This window comes from Idiotropiscis lumnitzeri, chromosome 11, assembly GCF_059441095.1.
Source record: "Idiotropiscis lumnitzeri isolate Australia: NSW breed Sydney's pygmy pipehorse chromosome 11, RoL_Ilum_1.0, whole genome shotgun sequence".
Classification (NCBI taxonomy): Eukaryota; Metazoa; Chordata; class Actinopteri; order Syngnathiformes; family Syngnathidae; genus Idiotropiscis; species Idiotropiscis lumnitzeri.
Window position 1 is genome coordinate 11,226,289 of NC_142401.1, and position 12,620 is coordinate 11,238,908.

At 40.7% G+C, this 12,620-nt stretch overlaps 1 protein-coding gene across 2 annotated transcripts in view; it reads right to left on the reverse strand.

Moving 5' to 3' along the window:
* Positions 1-9,563, reverse strand: part of LOC148327380 (sodium-coupled neutral amino acid transporter 3-like) — a 32,999-nt gene extending 23,436 nt beyond the window's left edge. Inside the window, exon 1 of one of the 2 annotated variants that reach the window (XM_088308328.1) lies at positions 9,305-9,563. The gene's annotated coding sequence lies outside the window, so the exon portion shown is untranslated. The remainder of the gene's footprint in view (positions 1-9,304) is intronic. The other variant, XM_088308329.1, reaches the window with a different exon arrangement.
* Positions 9,564-12,620: the final 3,057 nt, after the last annotated feature.

Here is a 12,620-nt window from a genome sequence, read left to right on the forward strand (position 1 = left end):
CATTATCAGTCCTGTCAAAAATGAGATCACAGAGAACGAATAATTCCCGACTTATACTACATACTAGACTGAAAGTGGGTGTTTGCAATTCATCATATTTGTAAAAACTGGCAGTATGACCGGGCAGAAGTACATGAAAGAAATCTCTTGCTCCATCTGCCTGTACTTCTAATTTTATTTTTTAAGAAACCACCATGCTTGATGAAAAACAGCCAATCAGAGACAAGAGTTGAGATTGATGAGGGGTCAATTGTTGATAGCCCATCACTTGTGGGTTTACTCACAGGTGGAACACCAACGTGGCCTTGCACCAACCTGTTACATTGGACTTCTGGAGCTTTGCTTTGCTATTTTTTTTTTTAAATGCCCAGCCCTTGTTTGCCAACAAGGAAGCTAAAGACTAGCGAATAGAAGCTAAGTGAAGAAGCAACAAAGGAAGGAATTCAATTCACACTCAAGTGTGGTAAGGATTAGAGAGGTGAGGCTATTCCCCCTTTAAGGCATTCAATTTACATTTGAAAAATCTCACGGGTTGGCATACCAAAAAACAAAAATATATCAAATGGATCCACTAGTTCATTTTGTACCTTCTGCTACATAGTGGGAGGATTTAATTAATTGTTGTGTCTGTCGCTATATGCCACTTGCATACAGTGGATAGATGAATAAAGACAATATTTGTGATTTAAAAAAAATCATAATTTTCTGACCAGTTAAGTGAAACTGATGCACCCTCAGTGCACTGGTGGTTGGGAATCCGTGGCCTGAAGAATAAAGCCCTGTTTTATTTCTAGACCTCAGGTTTTGACAACGCTACAGAAACAACAACGTCTTGTTCTAAACTCTGTGGGAGGGGAATTTAAAGATGTTTGGTCAGACAGTTCACGATATGTCATGTTTTTCCTTTTGATTGAAATCACTGGTGTCTATCCTGGTGCTATGATGTCATGCTATTTGAGGAGCTCAAGCAGCTATCAGCATCCCATCCGGTCACCTGTGGTGGAAACACTAAACACATCAGGGTGTCGTGTACTCAACCGAACGGTATCGCTTGATGGAGCATGGCTATAGTAACAATAATTAGAGCCACTCTATAATGGCACCCTATATCTTTTATTTTGACCTCGCAAAATGACGACACCTTGTGATTGTTAGAGCGAAGGACACAATTTGAGAACACGGCGGTGCCCTCAAAGTTGAATTTGTTACTTGACCACACTTGGAATAACAAAATTGAATTGAATCTAAAGAATTAAAGAGTTTTTATATTACAATTTAATGCTTCAATTCAAGTTTCTGTGTTGCTCCTAGTGCTGTACCCTCCTTGGCCACAGGGGGCAGTAACTCAGTAATCCGCAATAATAGTTGTCACTTTTGCAGAGGACAACACATACATGCAGACAGTATTGTGATCTTGTCTGTCTACTGTACATGTGTTGCTGCACTTTTTTCTGTTCAAATGTCCATAACACCATGACTATTGATGCTAATCATTAGCCATTTTCTAGCAATAAACAAGTGGGGGCATTCTTAAGGCAAAATTGCATGACTACGTGTTTTATGTTTCGACTGACAGTAAATATCAACTGAGAATATTACTAAATAGCTTGAAGTCTCTTTTGGGAAGAATCCTTCACCACCTGCCAAACTGTAAGTTGTCAATTTACGGTGCTTGCATCTCAAGTTAGTGCTCGCAAGTTAGAGCAAATAAAAAAAAAAATGGCTGAGTGATGGCTTGTATCTCAATAGCCGCGCAAATCAAGGTATCATTTGAACGTTTATCCCCTAATTCTAAAAATATACTCAAGCATAAGAAAAAAGTCATTACTTTGCAGTCATACTATATGTACCTGATTAAAATTCAAATCTGTCATGCAGCAAATTTTGACAATCCAGAACATGTGCACATCTGCAGAAACTTGTTGCCAAGATAATTAATTCCCTAGCAAAAAGAAAAGGCGCTCTCTCGCTCTCTCTTGCTCTTTCTTACGCTCTGCTGTTTTTCTTATCCTTATGCGTCATCGTGCTCTGCAGAGCACAGATAGACTGACGAGGATGAGGATAAATCTTTGTCAGCTGTCGGATTGCGCCGCACAGGTCTTTAGCAGACATAACATATAACTGTTGAAAAACTCTCCCAAAAACAAGACAATGAGTAATAATTAATTCCAACACATCTGATAATGCAGAGTTGTTTTATCCTTGCAATCCAAGGGTGAGTAAATGACACATTGTGGTGGTCTTTGTGGGAGTAGTAAATGTGTCTTTTCATGGCAAAAGCCGAGGCTATGTTTACTTGAGCCCTCCTCCAAATCGACACCTCACTTTGCCAGCGCAAGTTGAGATTTCGAAAGCCTGCTCTGACGCAGGCCTCTGTCCTGAGAGACGTCAGCTCCGGAGCGGTTTTGTTGATTGTTATTCCTAAAGTGATACCTGAACAGTCTGACTGTGCACTCTGATTCATCCTCCGTCATTCATATGCATGTGCGCATTTGTTATTTTCCTCAGAGACAGATCAAATGTGCAACTTGGTACCGTAAGTCACAAGTGCGTCCAATTTGATGACGTTCTCACCGGATCTTGTCGTCACGGAAGCTTACTTAATTGGGTCCCTAGTGGAGTTCTGAAAATCTTAATCCGTTGAAATGCATCGTTGGCACTCAGTGATTTGTGAAGAGAAAGGATGGAGGAAACACAACACAAATATTCCTCACGTTAGATTTCTGAATGGTACAACTAATGCAAATTCCTCATCCTCCCTTCCATCCTATGGTCAGGAAGAGATTTTCAGTAGATTAAGAGATTAAGCATGCTCACCATTTTACTGATGGGCAGCTAATAGATCTATCAGGTAATATTTTATTACTAAATACTGGGTTAAACCAGAAGACCTCAGATGGTGTGTCTGATCGGATACGGAAGCATCTCGCGGGATATTCGGATGAAACCGCTCAGGCTGTTCTATACGTCCTTGCCTGTGTATAAAAATAGCGACAGAGGGGTGAATAACCTCACTCCCACCCCACGACATGTCACAAAGCAGCATTTGAGTGCTGCTGCATGTGCCAATGAACACAGCAGCTGCCTGAAATAAAAGTAGTAAACAGACTGTGATGGTGTCTGACCATCACAGTCTGTTTTGGTGATTCTTCACGCCGGGGTGATCATGCACATTGATGTACATGATGGCATACCTTTTCATATGCAGGGTGATTGAATAGAAAACATTCAGGATGGATGAATGTGGAGGTTTCATTCAAAGATTACTTTGAGGCAAACCCGCCGGACCATCGGCCAGAGATTCAAACCCAGGGTATTGTCGTCTTCTTTTCGAGTCCAATGTGAATTTCTTATAAGGCTGTCGTTGTTTTTATTAAATAGTTTTGACAGGATTAGCTACATCTTTGATAAGATCAGTACAAACAAGCACACTCCGTGGACGTTTATCACAGAGTTTGCTTCAAAGCTTGCTGACCATGTTGGACCAAACCCAGGGCGCAGTCCTCCACTTCTCTGGTCCAATATTAATTTATTATGGGTATTTATCAGCAGTTTTCAAAGAAATATTTAAGTTAATTTTACAAATCATAAAAAACATGAGGTAAGAATTCAAGAAAATCAATTGGCTTGCTTAGCTGTCTAACGACCACTGCGATAGGCCGGAATAAATAAGACTTAAATTGTGATGGTGATTTTATGCAGGCCCTTGTATTATGAATACCGGTGTGTTGCTGCTGGCCAATGACTACACCCTGTGGAAGTCCAGTGCAGTGGTTCTTTTAACACTCACTCCACTTCTAGCAGGAGCTTGAATTCCAGGTTGATGTCTGTCACTTTTCTGCTTTATCCATCCAGCCATCCATCCATTATCCGTACCACTTCTCCTCACGAGGGCCGTAGTGGGTGCTGGAGCCTATCCCAGCTGTTTTCGGGCAGTAGTACACCCTGAATTGGGTGCCAGCCAATCACAGGGCACACAGAGACGAACAACCATCCGCGCTCACACTCATACCTAGGGGCAATTTCGAGTGTCCAATCAACCTGCCATGCATGTCTTTGGAATGTTGGAGGAAACCAGAGTAGTCTGAGAAAACCCACACAGGCACGGGGAGAACATGCAAACTCCACACAGGAAGGCCTGTGTCGGAATTGACCCCATGACCGCTGAACTATGAGGCCATCGTGCTAACCGGTCGGACACCGTGCCGCCCAATTGGCCTTTTAATTCAAATGAAAATATTTTAAATGGCAGCGTTTGTTGCTCCTCTTTGGGATTACCATGAGATACTCACCTCACAGAATATGGTGAGCGTGCACGTTTGTCAAGTAATGACGACGGAAGTGGAAGATGTACTGTACATTTTTTATGTTGTTCATCAGAAAGCCTACTCGAACATTTGTCCAACAAATGTGACTTCCACCAAGAAATAAAATGGGCATGCATATGACAAACACCAACTCAACACCACTGTCTCAGATTACATGACTTCTACTTCTTCTAAGAGCCATCAAGCAAACAAAAAGTCTTTGTTTCCCCCAGATCGTCATCCGAGTGAGGTTAGTTTTGCGCTGCGGAGACAAAGGCGGCATGTCCAGCGAGCGAATACAAAGGAGAGCAGTGACAGAACCACAGAGGAAGGCGTACGCCCATATATTGGTCAGAACAATAAGAAAGCTTGAAACCTGCCAACTGTTGGATAATACCAGAGCTCTCCTCGTTCAGTCATGTGCCCCAAACAAAGTGCCACCCTCTGTTGGCATCTGCCACTTGTCTTTCTTTTGCCTTTCCGTCATCGCACGGGATGTGAGCAAAAGAAAGGGCGCATGGGGGCAAATGGATTCATCCAGCTGGAAGTACAACTTGCACAGTGTGTGAGCGCAGTGTTACACTGCTGATTGTCACATGGAAGTCCCAAAGAATGATGACGAGTCACACTATGGTTAATTGCTGGCCACCGTGTCTGATGCGTGTTTAATGATGGTCATCCACGGTATTGCCATGTCTGTGATTGTTAGGCTGATAGTATATTGACTCAATCGGGAACTAAACGTCTTATCTCCACCTGAATCTTAAACCTACATCATACCAAGACATTTTGGACAGCTGTATTTTTCCAACTTTGAGGGAACAGTTTGGGAAGTTCCTTTTGTGTTGGATAAAGCAAGCTTGGATTTTTATGAGATGCACTCTACATTTTTTCCTGAAATATTTAATCTGTTAAAATTGTAAAGTGGGGGCCACATTTTTCACTGCCTACATTGCTAATGTTAGGTGACCTAATTCTTCTGTCCATGTATAGTGGAACATCCCTAATGACACACGGTCGATTAATTTTGTTCTAAAATGCCTGTCATCTTATTTGTTTGAAAAAAAAAAAACTAGCATAGAAAATAGCAATTCTAACAATGTGATTCATAACATTATACTGTAGCGAGCATCAATCACAACTTTAGTTTCTTTAATTCAATCAAGAAAGTTACAAATGTATGAAATAGTAAAAGTGTATTTTACACAGAGATTCTGCAGAATTGGAGCATCAGGAGCAGGTGTGATTTACTGTGATCAAATAATTGCAATTCTCCTGAAACAAAACCGTTTTGCAACGAGTGTATGCACTTTTACATAGCAAAACGGCATTACACAATGAAGAAAAATTAGATGCCAATATTTAACTTGTGGCTTTTAAAATACTTGTTAGACAGCAACAATTGCTATCAACACAGCAGGTGCTTTCAGGACTCTATTCAACCTTTCCGGCATCGTCTTATCACTCAGGTACTTTGGCACTACCATTAAAAGTCTAAAATCGTATTGCTCGGTCAACGTCATCCCTCCAGTCTGTGACAGTGCCATTTACACAGAATGAAAAGAATTTAGGGCTGGGCGATAAACCGAAAATTTTAGAAGATTTATCGTGCATTTATCGTTATTGGGGTAAAATTGCTCAATTTCTCGCGATATTGATTTGAGGTCATATCGCCCAGCCCTAAAAGAATTACAATGAAATCACTTATTTCAGATGTAATGCAATAAAATTTGTATTTCTGGGTGCAAATCAACATCCAGTACAATACATATTATATATTTTGTGTTTTACAATAATTGACAATCCATCCATCTCTGAACCGCTTATCCTCACAAGGACCACAAGCATGCTGGAGCCTATCCCAGCTGTCTTGGGCAAGAGGCGGTGTACACCCTGAACTGCTGGCTAAGAAGCAAAGCATGGAGAGTCTCTGTCATGGAACTGCACAAGAACCGTCAATACATGAAGCCATCAGCCTCTCAAATATCAAGTCTGTCGATTAAAACTGAGCGAGTTGTGCCATATGGTGGAGGATTGCTCAGGTGGTAGGGTGGTGGTCTCCCAATACAAAGGTTGCGGGTTTGATGCCGAGCCCTGACCCCATGTCAAAGCAGCCAAGATAATGAACCTTTGGTTGTTATTGGTGCTGCTGTGTCATTGATATTAAAGTGATTTAAAAACCCCAAAGACACACATGTGCTATTCAAGTGAATTTTACCATGAATCAAAACAACACAAAATTGTGACTTAAAGGGGACATGGCCTGGAAGACCAACATCGAGGATGTTGATGATTTGATGCCAGCTGAAACTTGATCAGCGTGTTCTCACTGCAAAGTCACTGAGGGAAATTTGCATTGTGACGGTGGAACGAACGAGAGCTCTGGCTCGGCGTGTCACCTCCAGCAGCCACCTGCTGCCCTCAAACCCTTCATCTGACTCATCATGCACGGGTAGAGGACTTTGTCTGCTGCAGGTGCGCCTAGTCACCCACAACGGTGCGGTCAACCATTCGAAAAGATTCGATGACCTTGCAGGGCAAACAAATATAATCTACTCCAGTGTTAGGCCTAAAAGAGGTTTTTTGCTACGGAATATCCAGGTAAATCAAAAACAGTCAACTACATATCATTTTTATATCTTATAGTTGGACTGGACATGATTCATTGATTGGTCGTTAAAAATTCGGATGCAACCAGAAGAGGCGCTGTTTCCTTGCATGAGGGGTGGATGGATGTGCTTTCCGCACAACAACCATGCAAATACATGTGTGACAACAGCATGTTTGAAATACTCAGAATTATTTCATTTTCCCTCTTGAAAGGTCAAAAAACATTTATTGATTTTTTTTAAAATACATTTTTTAATTGGTCTAATTTTTGGGGTCTCCCAAAAATCTGCAATTTGAACAAAGCATGCAGATGTTTTATATCCGCTGTATGCATTAAACTTTCATTTACAACTCTTAGCCTCGCAGGCCTTGCAAGCTACTGAATTATAATGTTGGTATTTTACTGGTACTTGAGGGGAAAATGTTTTCTGAAGTGGTACTTGGTGTAAAAAAATTGAGAGTCATCGCTTTACTCAGCAGTGAAAATTGGCAACCCACGGGCTAATTTGGTCTTCCCAAAAAAAAAAAAAACCAGGATAACCTCTTGACATTAGGTATGAAGGTCGACTTTGTCCCGCCATTTCTGTTAGAAGTGGTGTTAAAAGAGGCAAAATTGTCCCCTGAGCACGAAACGCTGACCTAACACTGTGAGACAGCTTTTGCTGGTGGCAGAAAAATAAGCTTTACTACTTCAGAACAAAGTACATATTGCACCTTTGAAGGTATAATGGCTAGTCACTAATTATTTTTGTAACTATCAAACTTGACGAATGCAAGAGCCTTTGCTAAATGCACAATCACTCGCGGTCCAATTATTTACCCTCAATGGGAAACATTAGTGTAGCAAGCTATGCCTTGAGGGAATTGACCCCTTCACAGTGTACGTGTAATACCACATGTATAAGTATAAAGCATCAGTAATTCCCAGTCGCTGTGTTGCGGAAAATTATCACCCAGTTGGTCTGAAAATAATCAGTTCTTTAGTACAAAAAATGTAACTTATATTTACAACTGGTCTTCTACTATAATTATAGTTCAATTAAACTGTGCATTCACCTGTTGCCATTCATACAATAGAATGTCTTTAAGCTCAACAAAGTAATTTATTTGTAAATTAAGATGAGAAAATCATTATTTCACTATATACTGTATACTTTTTGTGACATTTTTGTTTGTGTGACGTGAGATTTTTCAGGTGGGAAAAAAAATGTGCCTTAATTCTGTAAAGGCTTGGAAACACGCCAAAAATGCAGTGATAATCAGTATTGAGGTTCTTGATAGACTCATCCCTTCGGGCCAAATTCATCCTCGTGTTGAAAACAAGTAATAACCAAATCACTGTGACACAGCACATTAGTGTACTTTGAGGGATCATCAAGTGATCAGGTGATTATTTATTTGCCGCAAAAATGTTGTTTATCCGTCTTCATCTTTAATGTCACTGATTTAAAATAACAGGAAGAAAATTTAAATGCTAGGCCACTCGATGGCAGAGGATATAATAAACATATAATAATGACATACTTCATAAAATAATACAGTTGTAACAATCAAATGGAATGTAAAGAATTAAAAGGTTTCATGCACCATGATTAATTCATTGAGACTGTGAAGCTGCTTCTGGTGTGCGTGCCTTTGCCATTTGGGGTTAATAGAACAAAAGGCATAAGAATATATATGGAGACGGACACAGCTCCTCAGTCACCTCCAGTAATATTGGTCTTTTTTGGCAGATGCTATAATATAACCTGTCTGTCTACATGTGCTACCTCACTTTGTGTTCATATTTCCATTGAGGGTTATCACACTATGACACCAATTTGTTACTCCATCTATGGCGTTTTGGATTTTTGGGTAACATTAAGCTAAGCATTTCTTCCGAAAACAAATCTATATGGTTGTTTTAAATATAAAACTTGTAATCATCGATTTTTGATTAGTTTGACAGTAAATATCAAATGGTAGTGGCATTACAGTTCAGAGTTTTAGCCTATTTGTTGAAGAATTGATCACAATCGGCCAAACTGGTGCTTGTTAAGAAGTGAGTCAGTCAACTCAAATTGTTATCTTGAAAACCTGTAGATCAGGTCACTCGGATCTCAAGGCACATCTGTATACTTCTAGTGGTGTGTGACACAATTTCCCCCATGTAAAACCGTGGCTCAATAAAAGAGGAGAAAAACACTGCTATTACACAATCATAATCAGTATTAACATTCTTGATGTAATTTTTCCTTATGTTGAAACAACAGGACATTGCAACAGAGGAAACTCAAACACTATTTAGAAATACTGTAAATTATTTTCTTAAGATATATTTTTCCAATGTCACGTGGTCGTTTTCAGCTCAAAACTGACATACTGGAGCAAATCATCAACAGCCTTACCGGAGAAGTCCAAGTGTGGAATATCTCCCCTCGAGATGGACCGCTACAGTCGCGTGTCGTCCAGCGTGCCTTCAGCCCTGTCCGCCGCCGTCCCCCCGCGCGAATGTCATGCGTTTTGCCTCCCCCCTTGGCTCTATTGTGGTCGCTAATCTCCTCCGAGGTGGGATGTGAAGAGCGCTCTTTTTTTATTATTTGGGTCCGCCTATCGCACGCACGGCGGCGACTCCAATCAAAATGATTGTTGGGAATGTTGATGGAATCCCCCCCCACCACCATCACCACCCCCTCCTCTCCCCGAGCCTCCCTCCCACCTCCGTTTCTTCTCCTTTCAAATCATGAGGCGAAATGAAATACTGTCTGATTAATGTTGTGGGGCGGAAAGGTCAAAGTAAGCATTAAGCAAAATAATAAATCACACGCCCGTTGGCGGTGATGATAGAAACGTGTTTGGGAATTTATCGTGGTGGATTTACCGACTGTTTACTTGCGCATGCGCAGTGAGGCGGCGAAGCTGTGAATGAGTGCGAGGACGTCACACACATACACTTCTTTTTTTCTATATTTTAACACCCGCGGATGTCTCCTTTAATAGCATCCAAAAATATAACTCACGTGAACCTGCCGGATGAACCTATCCAATTATTATGTCTTTACGTCACTTGGTACGCGTTCAACAACGTATACGGCAGATGGAAGTCACGTGTACGCATTCTGTGTGGGAGGGTACTCAATTTCTAGGTCATCTGCACAAGTTGCTCTAAGAGGCTGATTTTTCCCCATCCTTTCTCTCAGCTCACTAAGGAAGGCATGCACCTGCAGCATAAAACAGAAAATCAAGCTCTTCCTCCACACACTCATTAATGTACAGTATGTTCTGCCTTCATTCAATAATTCATCATTCATCTTCATTTTCTCCCATGACTAAACGCTGTTTTGCCATTACTGAAATAAGAAAACTACGAGAACAGGTATGACTTGCAAGCCGAAAATCTTGCAGATTTGTAATTCACTTTTGCATCGTGTCCTCAATATGCATTATTTCAACCCGGCCAGTTGCAAGTGGGCAACCTGCTCTGACAACTGATCCAAAGCCACCCAGAAAAACCAACATGGTGTTGCCCTGCTGGTAACTGGTGAAACCAGCAAGACACCAGCTGGTTACCAGCCATCACCAGCTCCTGGCAGGTGCTTGAGCAACAGGCTGGTCCTGCTGGGTAGCTCTGGTTCAGTTCATTGAGCGGGATGCCCGGTGCAGTGACCAAAGGTTCAGCTGCTTGAACCTTGGCTTGACAACAAAACCATGCTTGTCCATGCTTTTTTTAAATAGGGCATTTTCAGATCTAGATCATCTATAGTTCCCCTCAGATCAAGACATCGCCATGTCATTTTTTAGTTATCTGAATAGTAATATGAAACCCCATTCCGAAGTGATCGACTGCATTGAGTTTTCTTGGACGTGCTCATTACCGTTTGCAAACAGCGCAAGCTTCTGATAAGCGGCACATACTTGGTTGCCTGGTGATGTCATGAAGTGCTGCCTCCAGGTATAAAAAAATGTTTCTAGTACCTTTTTGGGCGCTCGATCTGGGCTCTGCTTCCACCATTTTTTGTCACATCCCAAACCCCTTTGCTCCCTCCATTGTCATCATGGTGATGGAAGTTGTAATCACAAGTGGCCAAAAGTGTAATATACTTTATGATCTGTGATAAAAAAAATATCAAAGACAGTTGTTTAAGAGTTAGCGTTAAAACTAATGGCAGCCTCACCTCACTAATAATCATTCACCTTCAAGTCTTTGATTAATATGTTCCTCTCATTTGTTAGAGAGACATGGTGATTCATCATTACAAACAAAGTAAATGCAGGTAAGAAAGCACGGTCAGGATAAAAAGTCCCAGAAAACACTTGTATAGCTTCAACCAAATAGCAATTCAGTAATACGTACTAAGCTAGCATTAGCACTGTAAACAAGCTGACATTAGCCACAGCTGCTAAGTTAGGAGCATTATTTATTTGTAATGAGTGTTACTTTAATACTACAGTATATGTTATCATTTTTTTAATTGTACAAGCAATTGAAATAAAAAAGAGGTAACACATACCAGTCTAGCAGAGACTTTGCTAATTCCACGTCACTTCTGAATCGTTTCTGCCGCCTACTCTTGAACATACCCAATTGTGAGCAAACAAGTGTTTTTTAAAAAATATTTTCCCGAAGTGGATGTTCTGCCACAGTTTCAGTTGTGTGGGGAAGAAATATGCCTACAATGACATTTCAGTTGTCAAAATAAATAAACACTGATTTTATGTGTGATTGACGCAATGACGTTTGAAGTAGTTCAGCTGACACCCTTGCAGTAAGCACACATGACCACAAAAGCAGAAAAAGACTGTGTTGGAAACAAATAGTGCTTGTAACTTCTGGGAGGTGAGTCAACTCAGCGCAAAATTAAGCATAAGTGGATTAATACGCTTCAAAGGCAGGTTTAAAAAGTGGAATTACACTGTCTGTGGGAGCATAAAGCGTCCGTCAGTTGTGTTATGTTTTTAAGGCGTCTTAACGTTGGTATATGGCCTTCAGACAATTCAACATAAAGGAAGAAAAGATCTCATCACAGACCAATTCACCCATTGAGTTCATTTTTGCTGAGCCAGGCTCGAAGGTGCTGCCATCACACTCAATTAAGGTCACTGGCCCTGCACATTCATCATGTGGCAGAGACGAGCCAGTTGTCGCCATTGTCCAGCGCAACAAGTGAAGCAGCATGGTGCGGTTATGTAATTTTCCAGAGAGTCGGCAAAGAAAGCACTCCATGAATTGGTGAATCATCTTTATATGCCTTAGGTAGGAGCATGACTCACCTTGGTGGATTTGACTCGCAAAAAAAAAAAAAAAAGATAATAATATGAGCCAATAGATACACATTTCAGCTTTTATTTACATAAGAATCGGATGAAGGACTTAGAATATTTTTTTTCCATTTTTCATGTGATTCACAAGTGCGTTTTGATGCTCTTGGGCGTCATATATTGAATATTCGACGCTCATTTGCACATGTGGGTCTTTGCCTGTGACGAGTACTTTTATACTGGTTAGAGAAAAAACTGAGCTTTCTGTGGTGCAAAAGCGATTCATTTTAAACACAAAAGAAAACAGAAGAGTAATCAGAACCATAGCACAAACATTCAGCATAATTTAGATCGAATGGGTAGATCAAAGAAAAACACAGCCTGTATTTTTAAAATAACTAAATAAAATAGAAAATTAAAAAAAAAAAAAGAATTCTAGCTTATTGCTAACAATTAATGGAAAAC